General features: G+C 36.0%; 1 protein-coding gene and 1 long non-coding RNA gene across 2 annotated transcripts in view; both read right to left on the reverse strand.

Moving 5' to 3' along the window:
• Nucleotides 1-27647, reverse strand: part of NALF1 (NALCN channel auxiliary factor 1) — a 433072-nt gene that overhangs the window by 259050 nt on the left and 146375 nt on the right. The gene's annotated exons all lie outside the window — the stretch shown is intronic.
• On the reverse strand, nt 174-27166 carry LOC141728240 (uncharacterized). The gene is made up of 2 exons (XR_012579107.1): nt 10824-27166; nt 174-10689 (listed from the first exon to the last, which is right to left on the reverse strand). It is a non-coding gene; the product is annotated as an uncharacterized LOC141728240 (long non-coding RNA).

Genomic DNA, 27647 nt, shown 5'->3' on the forward strand with positions numbered 1-27647 from the left:
AGATAAAAATCTGTTACAGAACACCTGCATAGCTAGCGGTATTCACGCTGTCAGCCTTTGTGGAAAAAGCTGGATTTAAACCACAAGACTCTACAACTTGCCAAACAGTCTAGATTCCTTACACACTTAAAAAACCATTCTGAAAGAAAGATCTGTGTTCCAAAAATAGGTAAAAGAGGGCTAGGGGTTTGTTTGTTTTTTTGTTTCCCATGGATTTTTTTTTTAAGGAAACAGGGGAATTGACCTGTGTCATCTGCTTTGCCAGCAAAGAGTGGCTTTTTTTCAAATCCTATTGATGGAAGACTATTAAGAGTCTAATAGGACCCTATTGCTTTTATCAAACACAAGGTCTCATTTCAAAGAACAGAAAAGATAAAAGACCAGGCTTCATGTACAGGTCAATTTCTTAATACATTATTTGATGGTTTAAATCACTTCATTTGCACTTCTATAGCTCGATTTTCTGACAATTTGAACTCTAAAATGTACTTAACAGTGCATCTCCTACTACTCTCACTAAAGCATGCATGTGTGCAGGGCAGACAAGCTGGTCTGAATGATTTTGCCCTTTTCCACCAGCACCGTATCAAGTGGACAGAGTAACTGATCTGTAGCAAGTCATTTTGAAACTTGGACCACTAAAGATTTGTTAAGCAATTTTATGGCTTTTATGGCTAGGCAGAATGACCCTTTATCCAGCTTATTTTGTGTTTGGAAAGACTGTGAAATGTTAAACTCTTGTAACATTCCATAAAATGTTTCACAGTATTAAATGTATAACAATAACAATGTGCTTTCAAGAATACGACAAATCAAAGAGATAATGAGCCAAAATAAATTTGCAAAACTATTTTACATATCAAAAAGTAATAAGACTGTGCAGTTCAGCTAATTTTATTTGCTCTTTTCAAATGTGAGATTTTTATGCAGTGTTTTACATCCTTCATGGAAAAGCATCCCAAAAATTGCTTTTAAACAGCAATTTTAAATATCCCATCGAGGTAAAGTATTTATGGAACACCCATTATCTGAAATTCTATTGTCAGTTTGTTAGATTTTCTAAAGCATGCAGTCCAAGCAGTGACTAAAATACGCAAAACTTTTGTGTGCATCTATACATGTGGGCATATTACTTTTTTCATATAAAATCCCTGAAATTATTTCCTTAGTATTTTTCATTTTAGAAAATGTCTAATAACAAGCATTGACCCTTTCCCAGGAAATATGCAGCAGGTCTTCAAAGAGCTTCATTGGTCCACACAATTTAAATGACAATGAAACTTGTATTCTTTTCATGTTTATAATTTGTGTTGACAAGCACTGCCTTTTTTCATGAGTCAACTACTACTATGCAGTTATTCTTTTCTACATCTTGCTATTCAACTCAGGCAGCCAAAACCACTTCATAATTTCCTTAGATCTATTATGCAGTAGTCTAGTTTGAAAGTTTTGGTGAAAAGTGTTTGGGTTTTTAACTGAAATCACTCTTTAATGGCCACTCTTTTGAAAATATATACTTGACAAGACTTTTTTTTCACATTTCTTTCCCTTCCTTCCCATTCCTACAGTTCCAGTACACATTGGCCAAATACCCTTCTGCTCCTGATTTCTTTGGAGAAACTTGCAGCTTAAACAGAGGGAAGGACTACATAAACCAGCAAGGAAGTATGGTGTCCCCCCACCTAAAGTAGATATTAAAGCACCTGTTCCTCTTCAACAGGAAGCTATTTGAGGTACGTGTACAGAACATTTGTTTCTAATATCAATGCTGCTCCAGGCTCCTTTTAAGTCAATGTTACTTTATGTGGCTGTGCCTTGTGTCATAATTTCCTCTACCACATGCCATTGCACCAAGTCCATTTAGCATTCACAGGAACTGAACAGAGAACAGAACAAGAGCAGAAATTATTTGTCTGGGCAACTTCTGAACTTTTCAGAATCATCTTTGCTTCTTAGCAGAACAGAGATATTTTGAGTATTTTAGTTCAAAAATTGTTTGGCATGGAACTGTTTTCCAGAAAAAAGAGCAATGTCAGAGAAAAAAGTCCTCCTGAATGTTTGAGGTGACTTTGTAAAAAGTTTCAAGTTCAAGTCCATGGGCTGCCTGATCCACAGCAGAAGTTTTTTATTTCACATCAATAGAACAAAATTTTCAGCTACATCTCACTTTTCTAAATCAAAATTTAACCATGTCATTAAAGCCAGAATTTGCTTTCTCTGTTCTCCTTCCATCTTCTGGTTTGGCAGAACTACTGATTTGACACAAGAAGACAAGATGATTTGGAATGGTCTGGATGGATTTACCAGGCATAAATCATGCACATCTTACCTTGTTGCCTTATGTCCTAAAATGACTACATCTGTGACAAAGAAAGCACCAGGAATGTTGTTTATATACTTCAGTCAGGCTTTTGATGCTGGGGCCCTGGGAACTGGGCAGAAGTCAGCAGTGAACCCTGGTATCAAAGGCATCCAGTGTCATCCAAGGCTGTGTCAGCAGGAGCACTGCCAGGAGCTCAGGGCAGGACTTATTGCCTCTGTACAGCAGAGGCCAGACACATCTGGATGTTGTGGCCAGCTTAATGCCCTCCAGCACAGGAAAGACACCAATAACCTGAAACGGTTCATCCCTACAACATTCAGGACTTGAGAGTGTCCTGGGAGCACTGTCTCAGAGTCTGAGGCAGTGGGGCTTGTCCAGCCTGGAGCAGACAACTTCAGGGGGACATCACAGCCACCCCAGGGCCTACTGGGGGTGCAGAGGGATGTAGAGGGGCAGACAGGCTTTCCAAGAGCTGTGTGTGGCAGGCTAAGGTACAGCAGGCATGAAGGGCAGTGAGGAGGATTCAGGCTGTGCTGAAACCTTTCCCCATGAGGACAGGCAGGGAGCAGGCAGAGGCAGATTGCCCAGGCTCCAGTCCTTGAAGGATGCCGAGGCCCATCCGGGCAAGCCCTGAACAACCTGGTCTGACCTCACAACTGGCTGTACTTGGAGCATTAGTGCATGAGGGACATCCTGATGTACCTTTCAGCCTAAAAACAAGGGACATTTCAATAACTTAATATTTTCCAGAAAAAGTGTTCTGATCAGATTTAGTAGTTAACTGTAGTAGTGTGTTGTTAAGTTTCTTGTGTTATTCCCCCAATTTATGTATTGTTCTCCCCTATTATGTGTAAAATGGTTTCGTTCCCCCAATTTTTCCCGCCACTGCTAGCCTGTCAGCTAAGTTGCTATAGTAACCGCTATTCATAGTTGCCGATATGTAATTGCTCCTCCCCTGGTTTCCCTTATAAGTGAAAGTTGTTTTCTCCCTGGGTCCAGTCAATCACTCCCTTCCTCCTCCCAGGTTTCGAGAACCTTCTCCTCTCTGGAGATGGTGGTTGGCTGGGGTCCCAGGACACCTCCTTTACCTTTTGATTATTGGTCTCCATGGAGTGTCAGTTCTGTGAAGTTCATCCCCTCACCTTTCCCGATTGGTTCCGCCTGTACCCACCCCCCTCCTTTATAATCCTGTTTTCACCCCCTATGAAAAAACTTTTTTCCCGGTTGGTTTCCCCGCGTTTGGATCCCGCAACACCTTCAATAAACCGATGTTTAACCCCCGGGAAATGGTCAGCTCCGTTCCTCTCCAATACCAGCGGTGTAAGCCAGTCCGCAGCCAGCGCAGCCCGAGGCCATCAGACACCGAAGGGTGCTGGCCAGGAATTGCAGAGGGGCGTCGGCCTTTCGCCCTCAGCTAGTCGGACTCTAAACTTCGGGCCACATGTGCCCCCTTCTGCAGTTAACCTTCAGGGTTTCAACAAAAGATACCATCTGATATCTATGCTCCCACAAGCTGACAGAGATTTCTATAAAGGTTCTAAAGGAATGCTAGCAACATCTTGGCTATTCTACTAATGAATTATGATAATTTCTTAATTAAAATATCACTAGAACAGACTCAGAGGATACACTGACATATGAAATATTCAGGCTGTTATAATTTGATCACTTAATATTTTTTAAGAGTCAATATCATAGGCATAAGAAGCAAAAATTAACAAGATTGTTTCCATGCTGAGGCTAATTTCATGTAATGTGAGTAATTCATTTGATACACATAAGGATAAAAGAGTGGAAAGATTTATAGGAAAGCTGGGATTAGAAGGCAAATGATTGATAGGACCTGCAGGATGGCTGGAAGGCAGCCTATTCACCCCTCAATTCAGTTCCACCTCACATTGTTTACAATGGTCAGAAATTGCACTGTTCGTCCTGAAGACCTTTTGCTCTCTTTGCATCAAACACACACCATGCCAGAAAAGGTTGCTTCTTTGGCATCCACCCACCTAGTACTGTGCTAGCCATTGCTGAAAAACACCAGTGTTCACATATTTGTCAAATTGTTACTTTTCCATAGGTCTTTAATCTTACTTCATTCCCGTTCATTTTGACACTGCAAAAATTAATGGAGCATTTAATCAATTCCAGGTTGTGGAACTTCAATGACCACTGAAAAAATGTCTTTACTTACTGAAACATTTCCCCACAAATTGCTAAAGAGTAGCACAGACGTATGGAACTCTCTCCCTGAAAGTATTTGCTCATGCAAGTGTTTCTAGAGGCTTCTGTATGTCCTGTGCAACAGGCCTTGCCTTCATGAGAGCACTTCCCTTAAACAAGCCTGAGGCACAGCTTTTTCAACAAAAAGAAATACAGCATTTAATTATAGAATAAGTCTAAGGAAGATTAACCAATATGAATAGAGTCCATTTTTAAATTACTAGAGAATCATTTTGCTGCCACTTTAAGTGTGCTTTGTCTGAGATGTCAGAAGGAAATAAGAGCAGAGGCTGTTGTGTGGGAAAGTCATGGAAACATCTCAACAGCTCCCATCAAACCTGTATTTTTATAGCAAGACTTTCTACACTTGATCTTCAAGTGTGGAGGTGCCCTAACTCACTTTACTTGCTTGGAAAATATAGGAGGATTCTGAAATCTTCTCAATGTCTCAAGGTGAAACTGCATGATCATGAACTTCACCTAAAAAGTCTAGGTTACCTGGATCAACAAACAACAAAACAACACAACAAAACAAATGTCAAAAGCCAACCAACCAAACAAAACAAAAAACAAAAAAAAACCAACCAAACAAGCAAAAACAAACCAAACAAACAAGCGAAAAACCACACACAAAAAAGGCCATGAAAAAGCAAACCAAAGCCATCAGGCACCCCGTCCTGTTAACACATTAAAACTCAGACTGAATAGAAGCAATGAAAAATCAAATCTTTTTTTATCAGATGTGAGTAGACAGAAGCTTGTTTTCTAACAGGCAGAAATTATCTCTAAGGAAAATCATTAAGAGATTTGAGAAATGATCACTGAATACAGGTTAATTATTTCTGTTTTAAAAGCAAAATGCTGGATGAAAGAGTCAGGAAAGAAGGTACTCAAGAGGTTTCTCAAGACCAAAGTTCTGAGAAGGGTTTTGAGTGGTGTTCTCAACAGAGGTGCTGCAGTTGACCTAGGGAAATAATTTTACTTGGAGTTCATCATTTTAGACCTTGGAATAAAGACCTTTTAGACGTTTGAACTCCTGAATGCAAAGCAAACAAGGAAAATAAATGAATAAATAAAGAAATAATTAAATAAATAAATAAATATTGCAGCTGCTTGGAAAAACTTGTCTACTTTTGGGTAATTTACATATTGCATAACCTTGCCAAGCTATCAAGCAGCAAGATAACTTCTAGATCATACATTATTTCCCTCCAGTGTTTCAATGACAAATAAAGGAAGGTAAATCACCTCGCTTACCACATGCCTGAGGCAAAGCTTAATCTAAAATATTTCAAAGCTATTAAAACCTGAGTTGGCAGAGAAAAATGTAGAATTTAACCTGAGCGGGAAAACAAGGTCTAATTCCTTCACACATCCAGGACTGTGATTAGCTTTCTACACTTAAACAGGATTTGCAGTGTAACAGAGCTCCCCATATGCAGACAATTAAATGCAAACATACATGCTTGCTGGCTCAAGGCCTACAACAGTCTTTTTCCCAATTCCTAAGTTATGTTTTTGTCTAACTCTGCTCCTCAGAAGCCAGGAAGAAAATATTAAAGAGCTGTTAAAAAAAAATCTCGTCTTCAAATACTATTTAGACAGCTGATGTATATATGAAAAGATGTTTACAGGAAAGTTAATTGAAGTTGTACAATTAGTAAATTGATTTTCCATTCATATATTACATGCATAAAGGGATTTTCTAAGGGGAATTTGCAACCAAATTAGTTCTTCCTAGTAGGTTTTATCTAAGCATTTAAATTTATACTTTTAATTATTGTCCCATTTTCTTCTTGCCTAAGTTATATTTAAATTGTGTGATTGCTAAAATTAGACTTCTTCCCTTTCTCCATTGGAAAAAGCTAAAAAAATACTTTGGTCTAAATGTCTAACCTCTGATTTTTTAGGAAAATTTTAACTTAAAATCTCCATTTTAAAAAAGAGTAAAATCAAAACAAAGCTGTGTGATGGTTAATATTCTTTTTCATTACTTTTAAAAGTAAACACTGAATCTGTGTATAATGATATTGCAGTGGGGGGAGGAATATAATAAAAAGGCAATATCCAAGTAGTAGAGACACAGAGGTAGAGTGAATAAATGTCTACTTTCTTGAGGTTCAAGCATTTCCTCTCTAGCATCCTATTTAACTTTAGAATTTTTCCATGTTTATATTTACTATTATTATCAGCTAATAACTATTTGTAGACCATTTTCCACTAATTCAACATTCTTGACACATGCAGAAGCCATATAAAATATATGGGATGTTGAAAAGATGGAGATTTCATACATGTAGTAGGCCAGGTATAGCTATTTTCCCAAGTAAACAAACAAAATGTGAATATAACACTCTGTGAATATAATACTCACTGCAAGGTTTCCTTGGAATGCTCTTTCTTTGTAGTGTAGCACGCTATGTCCTGAGATAACATTCACAGCAGTAAGCACTCTTGTTGTGCAAACAAAAATGAAACCATACTGAAATATAAAAAAATCACAAGGGAATCCAGTAAGGTTTATTGAACTGATCTGCTACTTCGAAACAGGCTGAGAAACTCTATCTGTCCATCACACCACTGTGGATTCCACTGTGTAAAATTTTGGATCTCTTTTTTCTCCCTTTTCATGGAATATATGAACCAGATCTGCAGCACCAGCTCCCAGCTTTTCTGTTGATCCGCTAATTTCAAATGTGTGTGGGTTGCAGTACTCTAGATGTGGTCTCACAACTGGGAGAGGGGCAGAATCCCCTCCTGGGGATGTGGCTTACTGGTCACACTTATTTTGATGCAGCCCAGGACACAAGGGACTTTCTGAGCTGCAAGTGCGCATTGCCAGCTCATACTCGTGCATCAAGTCCTCCACCGGGCTGCCCTTGATCCATTTATTCATGCAGTCTGTATTGGTTCTGGGGATTACCAGTACCAATTATCCCAAATCAGGTGCAAGACCTTGCACTTGGTCTTCTTGAACTGCATGAGCTTCTCAGGGGCTCACACCTCAACCCTGTCAAGGTCCAGGGCTCCCCTGGATACATCCCTTTCCCTTCTTGTCAGTGTGTCAACTGAACCACTCAGCTTGGAATTATCCATAAACACAAAAAGTTCTGGGGGTGCACTCAATGCCTCAATCTGTGTCATTAATAAAGATACTGAACAGTTCTGGTCCTAACATGGACCCTTACAGGACACTACTTGTTACTGGTCTCCATGTGGACACTGAGCCATTGGCAACTTGGATGCAGCCATCCAGACAATACCTTACCCTCAAGCAGCCCATTCATCAATATCTCCCCAGTTCAGTGACAAAGATGTTGTGCTGGACCATGTCAATTGCCTTATACAAGTCAAGGTACACTTAATTTGAACTTGCAGCTTAGATTGATATTTCTGCCATTAAACAAACAAACAAAACTAAACCCCAAGTCCCCTGCAAAAAGTACAAAACCTGAAAACAAAACAAAAAAACAACCCTCCAACCTACTCCTAAAAACTGAGGAAATAAGATCACTTTACACGTACATTATGTCAGTGCTTTCATTCCACTAAATAATGCAGTAATCAGTTAAGGATGACAAATAAAACATGAAGGAAAGTTTTATTCTGAATGAAGGCTCTCTCTCTATTTGGCTGAGTGCACACTCAGTCAGCTGTAATTCCCAAATAAATCAGGAAGAGTAAACTGTTCACAAGACCACACAGTTGAAGCAAAGGAAGTTCTGACTTTTAACCTGGGCTGACAAGACCCACAAAAAGAAATGTGGTCACACTTTTCTAGGACACTAGCAGGCTTATTCTCCTTTAAAGTTAATTCACATCAAAATTTCTAGCCTTTCTAGACTGCAATCAGGCCCTTCACATGGAAGGGACAGAAAAAGAACAATTAGGTTAAAAATGTCACCCAAACTTTTAGCTATGAATCAACCACAAGTGAAGTCCAAAGGCTTAGTGGTTTTTATTTAATTCTAAACATTGATTCAGTAAATACAGATAAAATACATGGTTCAGCAACAGATGTGAAAGAGCACCAACACTAAACTTCACTGACATTTCATGTTTCTGACAAATCTGAGTCCGTCTGTTTTTATTGATTAGTTGTTCACTAAGTCTCAAAACTCACATTTCTGCTCTGGTTGTTTTGTTACACACTCCCCTTTTTCTTTTATCTCTGCTTTATTTCTTCCACAGTAGCAGTGTGACATTCTACGCTATCCTGTCTATTGACTTTTTGCATTTCTTATCAGCAGAAAAACAATCTACTGTTTTACATCACTGGGTTCTTCATGCTTTGAGCCTCAGCAGCACGAATGTGATGCTCTGCCTCCTTGCAGAGCTGCAGCTTGACAGGGTGGGAATTCCTTTATCAATCCATGAATTTTGAAGTACATTTGCAGTCTTTCCTGCTGCAATAATTGTGTGACTCCATGCAAGTTACCACTCATCTCTAAAGTAACTCCATTAAGAAGAAATTCACTACATCTAAGCACTTTAAATATTCTCCCAGCATTTTTACATCTAAAAAATTAGTTTCGTTTTTATCGTGAGCTTTCAGCATGAAGTGTTTTCTCTTTCCCAAATAAATTAATAAACATAAGGATTTGCATATCTTACCTTTTAAAAATTACTTTTATTTGTATCATAATGGTTTGTTTGTAAAGACAATATTTTCCTGGATTTATATTCCCTCAGAAAAAAACAGTACCCTATTGACTTTTAGCTTTCATAAGTTTCAGCCAATGACATAACAAAGGGGCTTTGTAGAAAAAGCAGAAGTTCACAGCAATATTTTTTTAGGGACAACATTCAATTAAGCATCTTGAATTTTATGGATACTAGTATACTGTAAGCAGTTTTTCTCACCACTGATGCTTTACATGACATTTATATGAGAAGGACAGCAAAATAGGTTTGACCATAATGGTTTACCTATGACACTGAGAGATTCTTCTGAATCTTCCTTCTTTACTACTTCTTCCTTCCAACAGATCAACATGAAAAATTTCTCTCTTTCTGCACATATATATATATATAAATACACATTTATTTCTAATACGTATGTCCTCCCAATAGATTCATTTGGGTTTAGCCTGTGATTGCTAATTTTTATCTGCTACTTGATATTAACTCTGCTTTAAATGTAGATATTTTGCTGTTGGGATATCTTAGGAGAGGTCGAAAGAGGAACATGAGAAAAGAGCAGCTAAGAGAAAATTTGAGTTACTGAAAGAAAGGGACATTGTGTTTTTTCTATTTATGCTGGGCCTAATAGAAAAACATCAACTCATAGAAGTCATAATTAAAACTTTTATTATGCTTTTTGAAATAACATTACAAAAGGAGTATCAGAATAAAATGTTCAAAATTACAGAATCATGATCATGAGTTCCACACTACTTCCTTTTTTTAAAGGAGTCAACTATAAGACATACTTGAAGCAATCCTCCTAAGATTGTCCAAAAAATATGATTCCCTTTGGAATATGCAAGATGGTCTTTAAAAAAATAAAGATTTTGTTTTCAATTATTTTCAAACAAACTAAAACCCCTCACCCCCAAAATTCATAGGTAAAACATGACGTTAAGTTGAATGATAATTCATTGTGTTTGACTGTTTCTTCACTGACCTGAGATATTCCTCTGAAAGCTTCATTCTCACAGATATTCTTTCAATAATTCCTTGCAGACATAAATTTTGATAAGATGTGAGAATAAATTAGAAGAAAGTCACATAATTGCTCCAGGGTTTGGAACTGGCTTTTCTTCTTCTCTGCAAGTTGAAATTTGATGTTCTTTTCTCATCAGCTCAAGTCCATTATGGCAGGCAGGGCATGTTCTCCTCTGCGTACGTCCTCTAAGCATCTATGTATAATACCTGCTTGTCTCAGAAAATTGGAAGCAACACACACCTCTGCTTGAGATAAAGTGGGTGGATGCTGATGAAGGGAAATAATTTGAGAAACAGAAGTTTCTGCTTCAAGGTTTTCTCTGTTTTACTGAGCTCTACAAAGAACTGTTGTTGCCTCATATTTTTTCTTTTGAACTGCACAAGCAGCCTTATGTCCAGCGACTCTCTAGAGACAGCACCCGACTGTGGCTTACAGGAGAATGTTTGTTGGCAGATACAGAATCAGCACATGAAGAGTCCTGTAAATTAAAACAAATAACACATTTTTTAGACAATAAAATGCCATTTCTTCACTTTTTAATCTTTTTTTTTCTAGTTAATATTTACAAATTTATATAAAAGATGCTGCTGGCTGGATACAGACAGAACTTACTTCTGAAGCCAGGAGAAGTCTTCACCAGTAAGGACCAGGATCGTGCGCTCTGCCTGGCTACTTCAGAGAACACAGCAAGGCAAAGAGCATCTCCAAGGTAGATGCTGAAAATGGATTTAAGATGAAGCTGATGACTAATAACGACCCCTTAAAGAACCTTAAAGCAGCACAAGGGGTTTGGAGTAAAGGCTAGTGCTGGTTTCATCTGGGGTAGAGTTAATTTTCTTCACAGTGGCTAATACAGGACTTTGGTTTGGTTTTGTGCTGAACAGAGAGTTGACAACAGAGAGATATTTTTGTTATTTCTGAGCAGGGTTTACCCAGAGCCAAAACCTTTTCTGCTTTTTGCACAGCCATGTCAGTGGAGAAGTTCGGGTATCTGAGAGGTTGGGAGGAGACACAGCTGGGACAGGTGACCCCAACTGACCAAAGGGATATTACAGCCCTAATGACATCATGCTCTGTATCTAAAGTGTGGGGGGAAAAGGAGGAAGGGGAGAATGCTTGAAATTGTATTTCTCTTCCCAAATCACTGCTGCACATGATGGGGTCCTGGCTTTCCTGGAGATGGCTGAGCACCTGCCTGCCCTTGGGAAACAGTGAATTAGATCCTTGTTTTGATTTGTTTGTGTGAATGGCTTTTGCTTTCCCTATTAAACAGTTTTTATCTCAACCCATGAGTTTTCTAGCGTTTACTCTTACAAATCTCTGCCTGATCCTGCTGGTGGAGGAGTAAGGGAGCAGCTGCATGGGGCTTGGCTGCTGGCTGGGGTGAAATGACAACAAGGCTTCTTACCATATTCTTCCAGAAGAAATAAAACCCAAAATGATTTATTTACAGCCTACCACTTGAGATAGACTCTTATTGTATACTCTGAATTTGTATATTTTATTCATAGATAGACTTTTATCATATACTCTGAATTTATATATTTTATTCATATTTACCATTTGTAATGCATATTGCAGATGGTCACAGAAATTATTTCTTCTTGATGATTTCTTACATAAAATTTAGTGTTTCACTCTCCCTCTGTGTCTTGTAGGGTGAGTGAATGAGAAGTTTTGGCCTAAGAACTGAATATCTCTCCAGACGTATTTTTGAGACAGCAAAGTAACATCACCCATTAAAAAGAGGTGATACAACTAGTACCAACAGCGAAATCATACTGTTGGAGGAATTTTCCTGAAAATATAATTTTTTCTCTTCTTTTTCCCTAGGCCTGCCTAGGCTCAATTTTTAAGATATAACAATTACTTTCTTGTTCAAATGGCCCTCAAGTCTTCTTGGGGCAAAATTGTATACTCCTTGTTTTGATAAAACAATCTATTACAAGTTCCCCTCAATATTTCTTAGATAGCAAAATTTCCTAAACGTGATAAATTATTCCCCAAGTCCTTTTGCACTAGTCAAGTTATTGATGCCAATGAAACTTACTATCACTGAAGACCCGTACCCAAATACTTCAAATCAAGAGAGATTTGTGTGTGACCCAGTTTAGACTACCTACTGTAGCCTTTAGGCAATCTCAGGACTTACAAGAAAGCTAAGTTCAAGGCAGCAATGACTCAGTGCTTAAGACTCAGCACATACATTCTGGTTTGGTAATGCGAATTAAAGTGGGCATGATATCAAATATAGAACCCAATCAGCAGTACATGGTATCATTTGCATCACTAAAATGCAGCTGAAGCAAGTAGGAATGTGAACCTGTTCTCTGTGCAAAGTCCTTACACCACTGTGTCGTGTTCTGAATTAACTGGTTAAGTTCAGTAAAAACACTGCTTCTTCAACCTCTTTAGCATTCATTGCATTCCTAGTTTCAACTCAGTAGAAATATGTTGAAGTAAGATTATTCATAGAGCAGCAGGGATTTCATGCATAGATCTTGAAAAAAAATCACAAGTGTGTGTTCTGCTCTCTTTTTCCCTCCATCTTACTTTTTAATATAAATTATATGGCATACATTTACAATAAAGCCACATTATATCAGCAGTCTATGGGTGAACTTTAAGCAATGAATTCTAGTAAAGTGGCTTAAAATCAGCCTCATGAGAAATCAAAGCAAGCACTCACTCTCACGGTCACACAAGCAATACACTAGCTAAAAATAAGGATGAAAAGAAAGCTAATGTTTACCTAGACTATAAACGTAGGTGGTTAAGATGAAATATGCTTTGAAATAATTCTAAAAAGGCTAATAATAACACTTTTCTTTTAAGATTCTGACATGCAATGTTTAATTATCCTGTATGAAACTTCAGAGGTACTTCAGCTAAAATATGTATGAAAATGCTCTTCCAAATTGAGTCACTTATCAGTACTTAGGGACAGCACATCACAGGCCCCCTAAGTTTTGAATTTGTCTACCTGAATCATTCACATGAAAAAGTATCTGGCTTCTTTTAAATACTACTGTACAAAGCAATTGGAAAATGTTCATTTCACCTCAGACTTTCAAAACTCTTACACATTTTTTTTAAATTGCATTACAAGCCTCTAAATAAAATTTTCTCCTTCAAGTCAGCCTAAGTGTTAAAAATCAAGATTGCAACTTAGTTGAGCAATACATTAATACTACCTTGAGTTCTGGGCCACCAAAACTCAAAAAGGCTGTCCAAAGGTCTGAGCTCAGGGAAGGGTTAGAAAGATAGTAAGAAGACCTAAGAGGAGAAATTGAGAGCTCATTTACTCTGACAAAGAGTTCAGGAGACAGACACAATTGCCTACTTGAGCAGCAGAGATAAAATGAGAGCAAGAAGTGTTACAAATAGTCACAATAGTCAAATCACGCTTTTGGAAGAATATTTTGACTAGTACACAAGTGTACAGCTGGAACATACATTGTGAAATTTTAATCTTTCCAAGACTCAGATGGATAAAAAACACAAGGGGGTGCCCAGTGTCTGGAAGTGACCTCTTTTGACTGGTCAGTAAAGCTAGAGGACTCCAGCATTCGTATGGTTAAATGAGGTAAGCTCATTCTATTTGTTTATTACTAGACCTCTGTTGGGGTACACAAGACAGAGAGTACTTTATACCTTATTAGCATAAGAGATTTGATAAACAAAATGCCTTGGCAAGAGCTAACAGAACTTTGAGGATAAAATCAAGATTGCAAGAAGGTTCAATCAGACGAGTTTACCGGAAAAAGAAAATTTCATCAGACTTCTGCAAGGAAGAGATGTTTAAAATGTATAAGTTTTTTTAGGTGATCTTTAACCCAGTCATTGTAGCAAAACATTTCCAGTCTCTCTAAAATAGTATACAAGCATTTGTATCCCACAATAAAATCAGACGCTTTGACCACCTCAAAGTCTTCCTTGTCTCTCTTCATTGCTGATAGATCTCCATTACATGTGTCTAATGTTACCAAAAAAGCATTTAAATAATTGTCTGGGTTGTTTGGAGGTTTTTAATGGCCAAATAAGGCACAAACAATGAAGTAAAGATGTGAAAATCCTTACAGATCCACAAGCTTGAAAAACCAGGAATATTAATATTTCTTCCTAATTATATATAATTTATTAAAACATCAACCATTTAAATTTATATTAATAATTCGTTTTTATACTAGCCAGCCAAAAGAAACTGCAGATATTTACTGTAGAAGGTTGACAGCAGATTGCATTTCAAAAGGGAAAAGAACATCATATGTTTGAAAATTAAATTTATATAAATAATGTGATTTCCTTATGATAAATGTAATTTCATCAACCTTGAGATGATTTTTTATTATCTAACTATTTTTATGTAAGAAAGTAATTATATTGTTGATAAATAACTTGCAACTGCTGTTAAATAACTTGCAGCCCCTCTTAAAAATCTTGCAGCTATGAAGACAAAAAACCTATGTCCCTTATTGGTTAAATTTCCTTTTAAAATACACACATTTGAAATAGTATTCATACTATATATATATATCTTTCTGCTGTTTATATATTGAAATAATTTTACTTCTGTTTATTTTTGTCAGCTCAAATTGAATAGAGCCTTAGCTATATGTTTTGGATTTTTTATTAGAATTTGAAACTTAATTCTGTAGTTAGAAAAGCTTTTACCTTTTCAAAAAAGAGAAACATGGGCTTTAGCCTGAATTTTTCTGCAGATAAAAATATATATTCTATATTTTAGAAGAACTGGCAAGAAAATTATTGAAAAAAACGTTCTTGCAACTTTGACACAACATGCATAGTATTTCAGTCATGTATATTTAATATACATGTGTATCAGTAGCTTTGAATTTTTGCAGTATTTCACTGTATTCAAAAGAAAGAAGTCAACTTATCATTGATTAATTGTGCTACAGGGCATAAACTTGATTTGAGCTACAAATTATTGATTTGAAACATGTTGGTGGACATGAAACATTTTGTGTATTTATAATTCAAGAAGTTTTGCTGTGTTGTTATTTTAGCTTTTTTTTTAAATTTAGAAATTGATTTTGAATTTGTATATGTAGCAGTTTGTTGTAAACCTGCCCGTACAATACAGAGTACCAGGGAGCATACAAATGGAGTTGTGACAATTAAAAGGAAGAATGTATTATTCTGAGACTCAAAGAAGGAAGAAAGAAATGCTTTGAACAGAATGAGAAAAAAAAAAATTTAACAAGCACCTTGGAAAGATACTTGCAGTTGAATAAAAACATTAAGAACAACCTTTATCTTATCAGCTAACTGAAGAATCACAGAATTGCAAAAATATTATGGTTGAAAGGGAGCTCTGGAGGTTATGTTGTCCCACCCTCCTGCTCCAGCCCAGCCACCCAGAGTGAGCTGCCCAGACTCATGTTCAGATGGCCTTTGAATATCTCCAAGGGTAGAGATTCCACAACGTTTCTGGGCTGTCTGTGCCAGTGCTCAGTCACATCTACAGTGAAAAAATGTTTTCTGATGTTCAGAGGGAACCTCCTGTGCCACAGTTTGTGCCACTGGCTCTGGTCCTGACACTGGGCACCACTGAAAGAGCCTGGGTCTGCCCTCTTTGCGTCCTCCTTTCAAGTATTTATATACATTAATAACATCCTCCTGAGCTTTCTCTTCCCAGCCTGGGCAGTGCCAGATCTCTCAGTCTTTCCTCATTGGAGAGATGCTCCAGACCTCAGTCACCTCAGTGAGTCTTTGCTGGATTCTCTCCTTTATGTGTCACTTGCATTCTGCGCCCAGAAGTGGACACAACACTGCAGGTGCGGCCTCACCATGGCTGACCAGAGGGGAAATATCACCTCCCTTGACTTGCTGGGAATACTTTGTGTAAAGCAGCCTAATACACCATTAGCCTTCTGGGCAGCAAGGGTGTTTCCCTGGCACATGAACATTTAGTACCTCACAGGACCCCTGTGTCCTTTTCTGCAAAACCAAAGGCTTTAGATCAAAAGACAATGAAAAGTTTGATTAATGTTGTCAACGTTTTACAGTTTTGGTTTTTTTTTAAACAGATTCTGAAGGACTTGATCTCATGTATCTTTATGCAGATAGGCCAGGATTTTAGGAGACTGTGTTCTAAGTGATGTTGTGAACTTGGTAGCTTTAGCGGGGCGATTATTCTCTAAAATGCTAACGTAATTTTTTAGTAAGGTTCCTCTCTGCCCTAAAATGAAAGCCAATATCCATTTCATATTTTTCCCCATCATTTAAAGGGGAAATGACAACTAATTTGCCATCTCTTCAGTTACTTTCAAAATTTATTTCTTTCAGCAACTTCAGTATAACAAAGGAATCTATTGACATTTCATGTTTTCTGTGCGTTGCCAGACATAGAGACCCTAAAAATGGAACATATATTCTATCCCTAAGAATTTCTACAAAAAGAGAAGAAGGAACACACTTAGTAATGAGAAGAATAAAAATGTAAGAAAAGACGTGAATTTGAATAATCATCCCAATCTGACACTGTTTCTTGTTCTTTTATTCTGAAAGAAGCCTAACTGGGTATGCATCGTCTTTGGTTCTCCCGTTGCGCATCTTCCTCATTTCTCCACATTTCTATTTTTAGGTTTGCTCATTTTATACTTTCTTTAGCAACTTGGAAACTCATCTCTCAACCACATCTTCCTGCAGACCTCCCGCAATGTACTTCCTTTCAAGTCCCCAGAGCCCACAATACATTTCATCCCACAAGAAAACAAGAACAAAATGTTACTGGTCTGTGTTTTTACAGCCAATTTGCTATAATCACTTTCCTTTGTATTGTATAACAGAAAGTACAGTACATCATCTTCAAGAACAGAGACTTCGTCTCAACTATTTTTAACAGATTTCTGGTTTTGCTCTCTTTTCAACTCCTTTTCTGTAACTCCCCTGCTATCTTTCTCACACCACAGTTTCTGGTTTGACAATAAACACTGAATTTTTATCCTTGTGGTCTACATCAATCAAGGCAATGAATTGTTGAGCCTGGATAGGCAGGATGCTTTACATTTGTTAAAGATTTAAGAATATATGTAACCAGATACACAGCATGCAATATATAAAATTGAAGTTACTGTAAACTTGCCTTTTTTTACTGAATGACAATCTAGAATTTTATTCTCTTTAGCCATCTTCACATTTTTACATCTTCACACTTATATCTTTTTTAATATTTAGTAAATTAAAAAAAATATACTCCCCTGCCATTTGAGTAACAATGATAAAGAGGAATATACAGTCCTCAAGCGAAAAAGTTTTGTAAGTTAAGAAAAACATAAGTTGAAGGGTTTTGAGAGAAACAGGCTTCCAACATTGCCTACTTTCTTGGAGAAATAATCTTTTTTTTTTCCTTTAAGGAAATTTTATCTCTTTCCCATACACTTTCAACAGAATTATTGAATAAATTTTTCCTTCATCTTTGTTTCTTGTATAGTTTTAGTGAGCAGTTGTCACCCATCACAAAACCAAATCTATTTTTTGCTTTTAAACCTCAACTGCTTTATTCTTTAGAAGATCTTCATCTGTGTTAACTCATTTTTTTAACTTGCAAAGCTACAAGGCAGCTAATGGATTCACAGAAAACCCACTCTGGAAATTCATCTTAGGAGGTAAACTTATACAAATCTCTAAGGGTTTTGGTTTGGTTTTTTTTTTTTTGTTTTTTGTTTTCTTTTTCTAGAAGGGCAAGTCATATAGCTACTCTCCTTTACAGCATTCTGATGAAATAAAGAAATGTTGACTTTTAACACAGGATTTAGGAAAGGTCATGGAGTTTTTCTTTATGAGGATGCCAGGATCACATTTTAGTACTAGACGTAAGTGTTGAATAATGCTTGAATTAAAGTGACCACATGCAAATGGGGAACTCAAAACTGTCTCTATAAGGCTGAAAAACATAAGTGATGGGCAGCAACTATACTGTTCCTGGTTTTAATTTTTATCTCAGACTTGATGACGTCTAAAAAAAATGGAGCTTTTTCTTATTACTCCAGTATTTTTACAGTTTCCATTTCTTCCAGCCTTCCTCATGACTAAAATATCAACCAACAATGGGTAAAACTGGAGATGCAAAGACTAAAAATGGATTTCCTTTGTCAAGAAAAGTTGGAAGATGATTTATTGAACTCACTCAGAAGAAACCTGAACAACATGCAAATACCCAGTGAAGATGAACTACTGCTTTGAGGACCACAAATGAAAACCACACAGAATCTTATATACCATGGCAACTAGTGCTTACCATTGTAAAAGTAAAAGCAAAAAAACAAGTACAATAATTAAAAACTACAGATGGGACACACAGCTAAGTTTAAAAAGAAATAATTTAACAAATACATTAGGTTCCTCTTCCTGACAGCCATATGTTAGTCCAGCCACAGGTACCATGAAGCATGACTATTGCCTTTAATTCTACTCAATTGTGAGTGACAGTTTTCCTGTATCTCGTTTTGCAAGCCTCTTCCTGCAAACGCATGAAGATCATTATTATAAACTTCATTATTATAAACTTCCACTGGTAATGCAAATTTGGGACAGGGGAAGAAAGACCTTTGAAAGAGATTTGTTTTGTAAGTTTGGTATGCAAAGTGTTGAAAAGGTGAGCGTATATAATAAAAAAAAATATAGTTGGTTTAGCAGAAGATGTTAGCAATGGGTGGAAAATAGATATGATGGTCATTTGGAATGATGTACAATTTACTTCAGTTACCTGCAAAGTAGTCATGTACGTTAGGAAATGATCTGTTACTCCTTGTAAGTGTCTGCTCCTCTGAAATCATTTTCAAGAGAGTCTAGCCCAATGCACTGTAATTTTTTAAAGTTAGTCAGTCCATAGTCTGTCTTAAATTGCTTTCCACTGGCTTCTTTAGCTTTCTAGAAATGTATTATGTATGCATTAACAGTATCTTTTCTATGTCAAGCACTGTTGGGTCTCAATCTATTCTAGATTTTTTATTTGGAAAAATCATGTCAACTTGCACTTGAAGCTGTTTACATGCAGCTCCAGCAAAGTCATATTTTCTCCTTCTGGAGGCAAATAATACACTTTCAAAAAGTGCTAATTACTGTAAGAGTGTCATTGAAAATATGACAGTCTATATTTATACTCAAATACCATGTTTACAGTTTGACTTTTTTTAAATTTATATTCTTAGAACTAAGTTCACCCTCCCTTTTGCTTCTTCCCCCACACATATTCACCCAGAACTAATAAGAAATGAATCAGCTTACTGTAATGCAATATAAAGTTCTGCACACATTATATCCTACTCTTTCAGCTAGTGCCAAGACAAGGCTAAATCTTTTTAGAGCATGTAGCTTTAAAATACAACCATCTAGAAAAGGTTTACTGCAAATGCCACAGAAAGTGACTCTTAGATTTACTAAACTTCCTATAGTTTTCACCTATATGCTTCACTTGTGCATTGCTGTGGTCTAGAAATTTATGAGCAAAGGCTGCTGTGGTTCCAGAATGGGACTGGTGTAATGCTGCTGTATGTACACACTCCACTGATCTGAGTCCTGCTTTTAGAGATTAAATGAAGCATGTAGGAAAAACAAAGGTTTTATGTTATTGCTCTTGGCACTTGATATAATAAGATGCAATATGGCAAGACTGCAGTATTGGAATGTGTTCATGAGTCAGAGCTGACGTAAAAACAGCACAGATTGAGCAATATTGCAGCATGGCTATGGTTCTTACATTGTGTACTGTGAATGGCATTCTTACAATCATCTCAAACTGTGGTGTGCAACCAGTATGTTTTTAGGGTTAAAACCAGTACCAGCTCTAACACAAGTTTATTGCTGGCCTGCATTGACATTATCATAACTTAAACCTGCTCCTGGCATAAGCTGACTAAATTCTGATACAGTGCCCTCCTATTAAAGAATAGAACATTCTTTAATAATATACTCTATTGCATAAAAGATATATTCAGCCTGTATATAGACACTAGCTGCAAGGAGCCATTTATTTATTTATTTATTTACCTCTCAAACTGTTGAAATAATGTAATGGCCTCCTTGCCCTGGAACATCATGAACGAATCTGGACCAAGCGGTCCTTCATAAAAGAAATTGTGGACCAAGGTGAGAGTCTGGAGAAACCCCTGATATTCCTTTTGAGTTGTGGTCATAGCAGCTAAGCTTGGAGAACCAGCCTTTCACATTAACACCATGTAAAAAAGGCTGTGCAATGTACACTTGTGGACTCACCTCGCTAGGAGTGCAGTCGTTCAACAAGACGTCCAAACATTGAAAGACAATTTCAATCGGGATTCAAGTTAAGTTTCAACAAAAGTTGTGTCAGAAAAGTAGTTTCATGGTGCAAAAGACCAGCCCAGCTTGGATACCAACGCTCTGTAATTTCATACAATGTGCTAAGGAATGCTTACTCAGGTTTGACCTACGCATTACGACATGGGCAACAAACTGAGAGGAGCTGACTAGAGGCATAGACATCCATAACTCTATGGCTGGCCCTGCCAGACCCCTGGAAAGCTGAGACAATTGCTTCAACTGCTGCCAAAACACTGAAGAGTGCTTGTTGGAGGTTATTCTTAATCAACAAGAACATGGTTCTCACCTCCCCATTACCCACAGTAATTTGCAAGACTTGTTTCTCCCACTCAACTGCACCTTGCAGATGATCGTTTTTCCCTCTCACAGGAATATCTGTGATATTCTCACAGGAATATCACAGACAGAAATAGTCTCTTGCATATTATAATAGCATATTTAAAAGCTGTTTATGCAGTGCATATATAAATGGAGCAAAGATTCCCATGCTCATACCAAAGTGTTATTTTTTCCCCATTTATATATATATGCACTGTTTTAAACTGTATGCCCAATGTATAAAGAAAATGAAAGCAATTCTGCATGTTGCAGAATTGTTCATGCAAAAGGCCAAATTATTACAGAAGTACTTTGTGAAGTAGCAAAAAACCCACAATTCTGGACTTCTGCACTTCCTGCATGCGTGCACACTTGAATAGCAAAAGGTCTCACTAACACCAAAATTCACTATGGACTGAGCAAAATATTACACACTCTATAAAATTGCCACTGGTGTGATGCCTTAAATTATCCTACAATCTCATGAACGGTGATGTAGGAAGTAAAGGATAACATTTATGCTTTGCCAATATACTTAGATTTCATTTTTCCCATTGGCTTGTAAGTTACTAACTCTTTTTCTCACTGTAACAGATGTAAAGATTAAGGTGCGCAGAGAATGATTTTCTGGAGAAGGGAATGGAAAGGGAAATAAAATATACTGAAGGATCCTATCTAGTCACAAGAATTTTTGAAAAGCTTAATTTTCTGTTCAAGAAAAGGGATGCTAGAGAAAAAGAATGGAAATAAAAGACTGAAATGATGGCAGCAATCAGGAAAGAAAAATGTTCCAAAAGGGATTTCTACCAAAAAAAAAAAAAGTGGCACTGGAAGACAGGTGTTTCAACCTTTTGAGAAGAAAGGTTAAGCCTTACAAGAACTTCAACCACTGATTTTATACAAAATACTTCCTCTGGCCTCCATAAAAATTGACGGTCTACAATAATGGTAGTGAGTTTATGATCACATTACAGATGGAAGTCAGTGAAGTGAGAAAAAGTGTTGCAATTCTCCTACCTTAAACTGACTCAACCAAGTCCACTACTATACTAAAATTCAGATTCTGCATACAATGAACAGTGAACACATGAATTATTAATACAATTGTCATATGGGTTTTGCAGTTTTTATTGTATTTTGGATTTGTTTAGTGTTTTTTTTTACATATTTTTATTTTTTCGCCTGGGCTGTTGCTGCTGTTGCCCTAGATTCACAATGTGTAGTCATCAGTGTTCAGATGAGACTAAAGGAGCAGCTCTAACAAAACCAGCATGATCTACGGCCTTGTCTTAGAGAGTGGAATTGAGGTAAAAACATAAAAGTAATTTTAACCTTTCCATAGCTTTTCATTTTTACTGCTGAACAAATACGAAAAAAATAAATTTCTTAATGTGATTGAGGCATCACTTTTGCAATAGTTTATGTAAGATAAGACCATTTTTTTCCTGGAAAAAATGTGTCTTTTGGGTTACTGACCATGTACAGGAAGGAAAAGTGCTTGTGGAATAATGCAAAGACATTCATGAAATTAATGTCAGCATTTTCTTAGAATAAAAGATCCACCAAAAACTTCTACAACTCATGCAGCCATGGCTATCACCTGAAAACAGGCGATACTTTCACTCCAAAAAGTCAATCCATGTTTTTTTCAGAAGAGTGTGCAAAGGCTAGGGTTGTTTATGCATAACCATATAAAACCAAAATATAAAATGCTTCTCAGCAAGCATGGCAGAAATAAGTTCTGTGCAATGTAAAAATTGAATAATTAATTATCTCTAAAAAAGAGTTTGCATTTATTTCACTCTCTGTCTCTAATAGTTTTACATTTGTATGTATGTTTTTCTGCCAATATCCCCCAAAGTGACTGCATTAAGAAACCCATTCTGAAAATATTTGTAGAACATCTCATGGAGGAAAATATGACCCACAAAGTCCACTCCTCATACAGGGGACAGAAAAAAGTCAAATGTCCCTGAAAGTTAGCAAAAAAAGATTTTTCATACAGCAAGAGGATGTTTTCAAAATACAGAACTGTTTATACAAAAACTCATTGTGATGCTACTTGTTTTTTCTAGTTCTTAAATGTTTTGTTAGCTAAAAGCTTGACCCCAGCACAACAAGGTGTGTTTCATAACTAGATAAATGGGATGTTAGACACATTCTCAGCAAATTGCTGTAAAATTACTAATGTTGCAGCATTAAATTACTAATGTTGCAGCAGCATGACACATGAAAAAGGAAAGAATAAAAGAAAATCGTAGTCTGGCAATATGAATGGGCAAGTTCATTTCTTCCTGCATTGTTGGTACTGCAGATTCACTGTCACCTACAGAGTACAGAAAGATTTTAAACAGATGTTCTGATTGACATAGGAGAAAGAAACAAACACTACACATTATCTCTTCTAAAGTATTTAAATATGGAAAAGACTAAATGAAAGAAACACTTATTAGAAATGCTTTTTTTGTCAATTCATTGTACTGGACAATTTGGAAGATTAAGTATTTTTTGCCCTCAGATGTTGTCTTGTATTATTACAGAATTGTTTTCTTCCTTTGACATTATAATGTAAGATGCCATTGAGCATGAGATTAATCGAATACTAATCTGATAGCAAAATCAAAGAACAATTCAAGATTTTATATCTAGTGCAACTCAAGTATTCCGAATTCATCTTATCCCAAAAAATCTCACACTTTCTTCATGCTTTTGGGACTTATTTCTTTCCATTTGTTTACTATTAGATTCCTTGGGACATCTTGCTGAGAATCTTAAGAGACCTGATCTCACACATCCAATTTCTGTGTAGAGGCTATTAGCCATCCACATTAATAATGGTTGAAATTATAGCAATATTGACTTCTATTTATAATATATTTTAAGTTCTGTGACAATTAAACTGTGCTATCATCTTTAATCATTACTACCAACACCCAAAGAAGTCCTGACAGTGTGTATTGCAGTGACCATGCTCACTCAGCATGCACTGCAAAACAATTTTATTATAGCCATGCTGGGAATGGTTTGAGATTGAGCCCTTCAGATTTCTCAGCACAATCAATTCCCATTAATATATAGAAATTACAGTTTCCTTTACTGCCTAATTTGCTATATAGATAGCATCAGATACTGTAATCATGGTAATATTTTTATTTTTTATTCCCCCAAAGAAAGAAAGGAGACAGATTAAGGAAGCAGAAGTAGCTATAGAGGAAAGCAATGTTCATGGACTTTGAGAGTGACAGAATATAATTTAAAACACATAAACCAGTGTGAAAGCAAGATGGAAGGTCTGAACCACAGATGTCCCCTGACACCCAGCAGGTTTCACTGCAGTACTGGGGATTTGTGGCGTGTATTGGCTCCAGGTCTGCCAAGTTCTTCCAGCCATCCTGTCATGTTTAGCGAGATCACTCATGTGTGCAAGGTCTTGCTGAAACAGAGCTGAGCATGGAAAGGTGATGTAGAAGAAATGTGTCATGAAGTCACCATATCCCAGCAGGACAAATCTTGACTAAAGTCATATTTTCACTTTTTTCAGTATATGAGTTAAAACAATATTTATCTCTGTCTTCACTGCACCTTATGTGTTTTCCCGAGCTTTCCACTCAACACTTGAATACAGAAAAAGATGCAGCTCTAAGACTGTGTTATGACACTTCTTGTAGTAGCTGTTCAAAAAGGAATAAACTATTTTTTTTGTTTTTCCAGCCTCATTTTTATTCACTTCCTAAACATCAAACACCAAAATAAGAATTTATCTAAAAACAGATGGATGTAAAGGTGTGTTGGATAGGAGCTGTCAGTCCAGTTCAGCATCTCCTTGGTGAGCCATGTGTTACTGTAATTCTTATAAAGAATAGCAGTAAAACCATAAGATGTGCAGTCATAGTTTTCAAATATTTTATTTTGAAAAGCTACTGCTACATATGTCAGTTTTCATTTAGCAAAACTGTATAAACATTGTAGCAATCTATAAACATTGATATTTAATTATTTTACTGAATCATCGAAAAGACAGAGGTATTTTCAGGTGAAGCTTTCATTGTAAGAGATAGAGCTAACAGCATGCTTATAGCTTTGCAGCTTTTCCTTTCAAGGGAAAGAAAACATAACCCTAAATTTAAAACCTATATTTAAATTATAGATTTGAGAGTCTGCAATCCAAGAAATCCATAGAAATTCTAGTTCCCTGACCAGGGACTGAAAGAGATGGAAAAAAATTTAAAAAAAAAAAGAAATCTGAAAATCATGGGTTTTCATTTTGAGTTTCAGACCATTTCATTCAGTTATTCCTGTTTTTGCTTGCAAGAATGTTTCACTGTACTTCCATGGCAATTAAGAAAGACAGAAGATGTTCTTAAAAGCTATTTAGTTTGTACTAAAATAAATATATTTGGTTTTTACAACAGAAGCAATTTTTTTAAACCAACCTACTGAGGCTAGCCTATTAAGAAGAAAATATAGTTCAGCATTTATCATTTACAAGACTATGTTTGTGCATCTTACATCATAACAAATTGCTTGCTTGTTTACTATTTAAATTTGACCTCTTCAGGAAACCTGTACACTTTTTTCTCCACAGCAGAGTTTGAAAAATATCACCATGCACAATCTTTTCTCTGCTTGGCAGACTCTGAGCAAAGCTGAATTCCCAATTAATTTCCTGAAGTTTATGTGTCTAATGGTTTCACAAAACTGTAGTCTCTTTGAAGAAAATAAAGTTGACTAGACAGCATTTTGGTGCATCACAAGACTGAAATCATTGCAATCAGGAAGAAATATGACTGCGACACAGCACGCACAGACAAATTATATTTCATTTCATTTACTGTGTCAGTTATGACTACAGAATGAAAATTCACTATTCTTAAAAAAAAAAGAAAAAATTAAAAATAAAGGAGGACATGATTATATGAAAGATTCCAAATGTTTCAGGTTTGCATATAAAACACTTTTTGTTATAGGAAAAATAGTCTAACTGAGCATTTCTGACCAGGCTTGTTAGTATAAACCAACATTTTTAAGGCTTACATCAAGATGCTATTTATGTTGTCTCATTACTTGCAGCCTGGGGAAAACAAGCTTTGAAAGACCATGTACCAAACCTAGACCAAATATACATGAAAAATAATTTTTAAAATAGAAAAATAGAATGATTTGCAAAGCTGATGCAGTACATACCCTGAATATTTTACAGCATCAGTACAATAAGCTTAAAAATAATTGTTATGATTAACTAGAGAGATTTCTTTGCATGTAAAAATAAAAAAAATCCCATTTAATGCCAACAGTGTTCCTTATTCTATTCTGAAACTTAATTTGCAAATAAAATAATAATTTTAAGAATTAAATAATACAAATTCTCATTTAAAAAATGGGGACATAACATTTCCTGTGTATGTATTGCATGTGGGTATAACTATATGTTGCTAATGTACACTTTTTTCAGAGAAATAAATAATACTAAAAAATGTACCACTGTTCACACACTTACCCACAAACATACAGATGTAAAGATACACACAGGCCACTAGTGAAAAGGGTACCACAACTGTTTATAAATAAAGATGTATGTACATATACGTAATTGCATACTTCCAGAGAGGATGGTTAGACTATTCTTATCAGAGGATCCCAGCTGGTTTTGGGGATACAGGACATTAAATTATTGCTCAGAGTAGACAGTGGGCATCTCAAAGATACATGTTACATCACCCATATCTACACAAATTGCATGCTGACATTAAATACAATTGTGTTGAACAACATGTGTCTTAACAACAGGTAAATCAAATGCCAAATAAATGTTAAGCATTCCAGAAAAATCACAATCAAAATCACTAATCTCACCACAATTACAAAAAGAAAAATAAAGTTAAAATAATTCAAGATAGAAGTATTTTATATATCTCCATTAGAGGTATGAAATGAAACCCCAAATGAAATCTATTTTAAACATACCTTTATTGTGCAATAATTCATTCACAAAAGTTATTCATGATGCTTAATTCCACCCACACATAACATAGTGTGAAAACAAAAAAAAGTCCAAATTTGAATCATATTAGTTGTGATGAAAGAGTGATTAAACTGTTTCTACTTTAATAATTAAACTTCTAAAAATTCCTTGAAACATTGTTTCCAAACAAAAGTGAGGAAAGAACAGAATGAAGAGGTATGATTTACTGATACTGTTCATATAAAAGGTGAAGGCAATGTAAGGCCATTACAGTAAGTCAAATGTTGTTTTTCTCTTTCTTTCTTTCTCTTTCTTTCTTTCTTTTCTTTCTTTCTTTCTTTCTTTCTTTCTTTCTCTTTCTTTCTTTCTTTTTCTTTCTTTCTTTCTTTCTTTCTTTCTTTCTTTCTTTCTTTCTTTCTTTCTTTCTTTCTTTCTTTCTTTCTTTCTCTTTCTTTCTTTCTTTCTTTCTCTTTCTTTCTTTCTTTCTTTCTTTTTCTTTCTTTCTTTCTTTCTTTCTTTCTTTCTTTCTCTTTCTTTCTTTCTTTCTCTTTCTTTCTTTCTTTCTTTCTTTTTCTTTCTTTCTTTCTTTCTTTCTTTCTTTTCTTTCTTTCTTTCTTTCTTTCTCTTTCTTTCTTTCTTTTCTTTCTTTTCTTTCTTTCTTTCTTTCTTTCTCTTTCTTTCTTTCTTTCTTTCTTTCTTTCTTTCTTTTCTTTCTTTTCTTTCTTTTCTTTCTTTCTTTCTTTCTTTCTTTCTTTTCTTTCTTTTCTTTCTTTCTTTCTTTCTTTCTTTCTTTCTTTCTTTCTTTCTTTCTTTCTTTCTTTCTCTTTCTC

Source organism: Zonotrichia albicollis, chromosome 2 (genome assembly GCF_047830755.1).
Source record: "Zonotrichia albicollis isolate bZonAlb1 chromosome 2, bZonAlb1.hap1, whole genome shotgun sequence".
Lineage (NCBI taxonomy): Eukaryota > Metazoa > Chordata > Aves > Passeriformes > Passerellidae > Zonotrichia > Zonotrichia albicollis.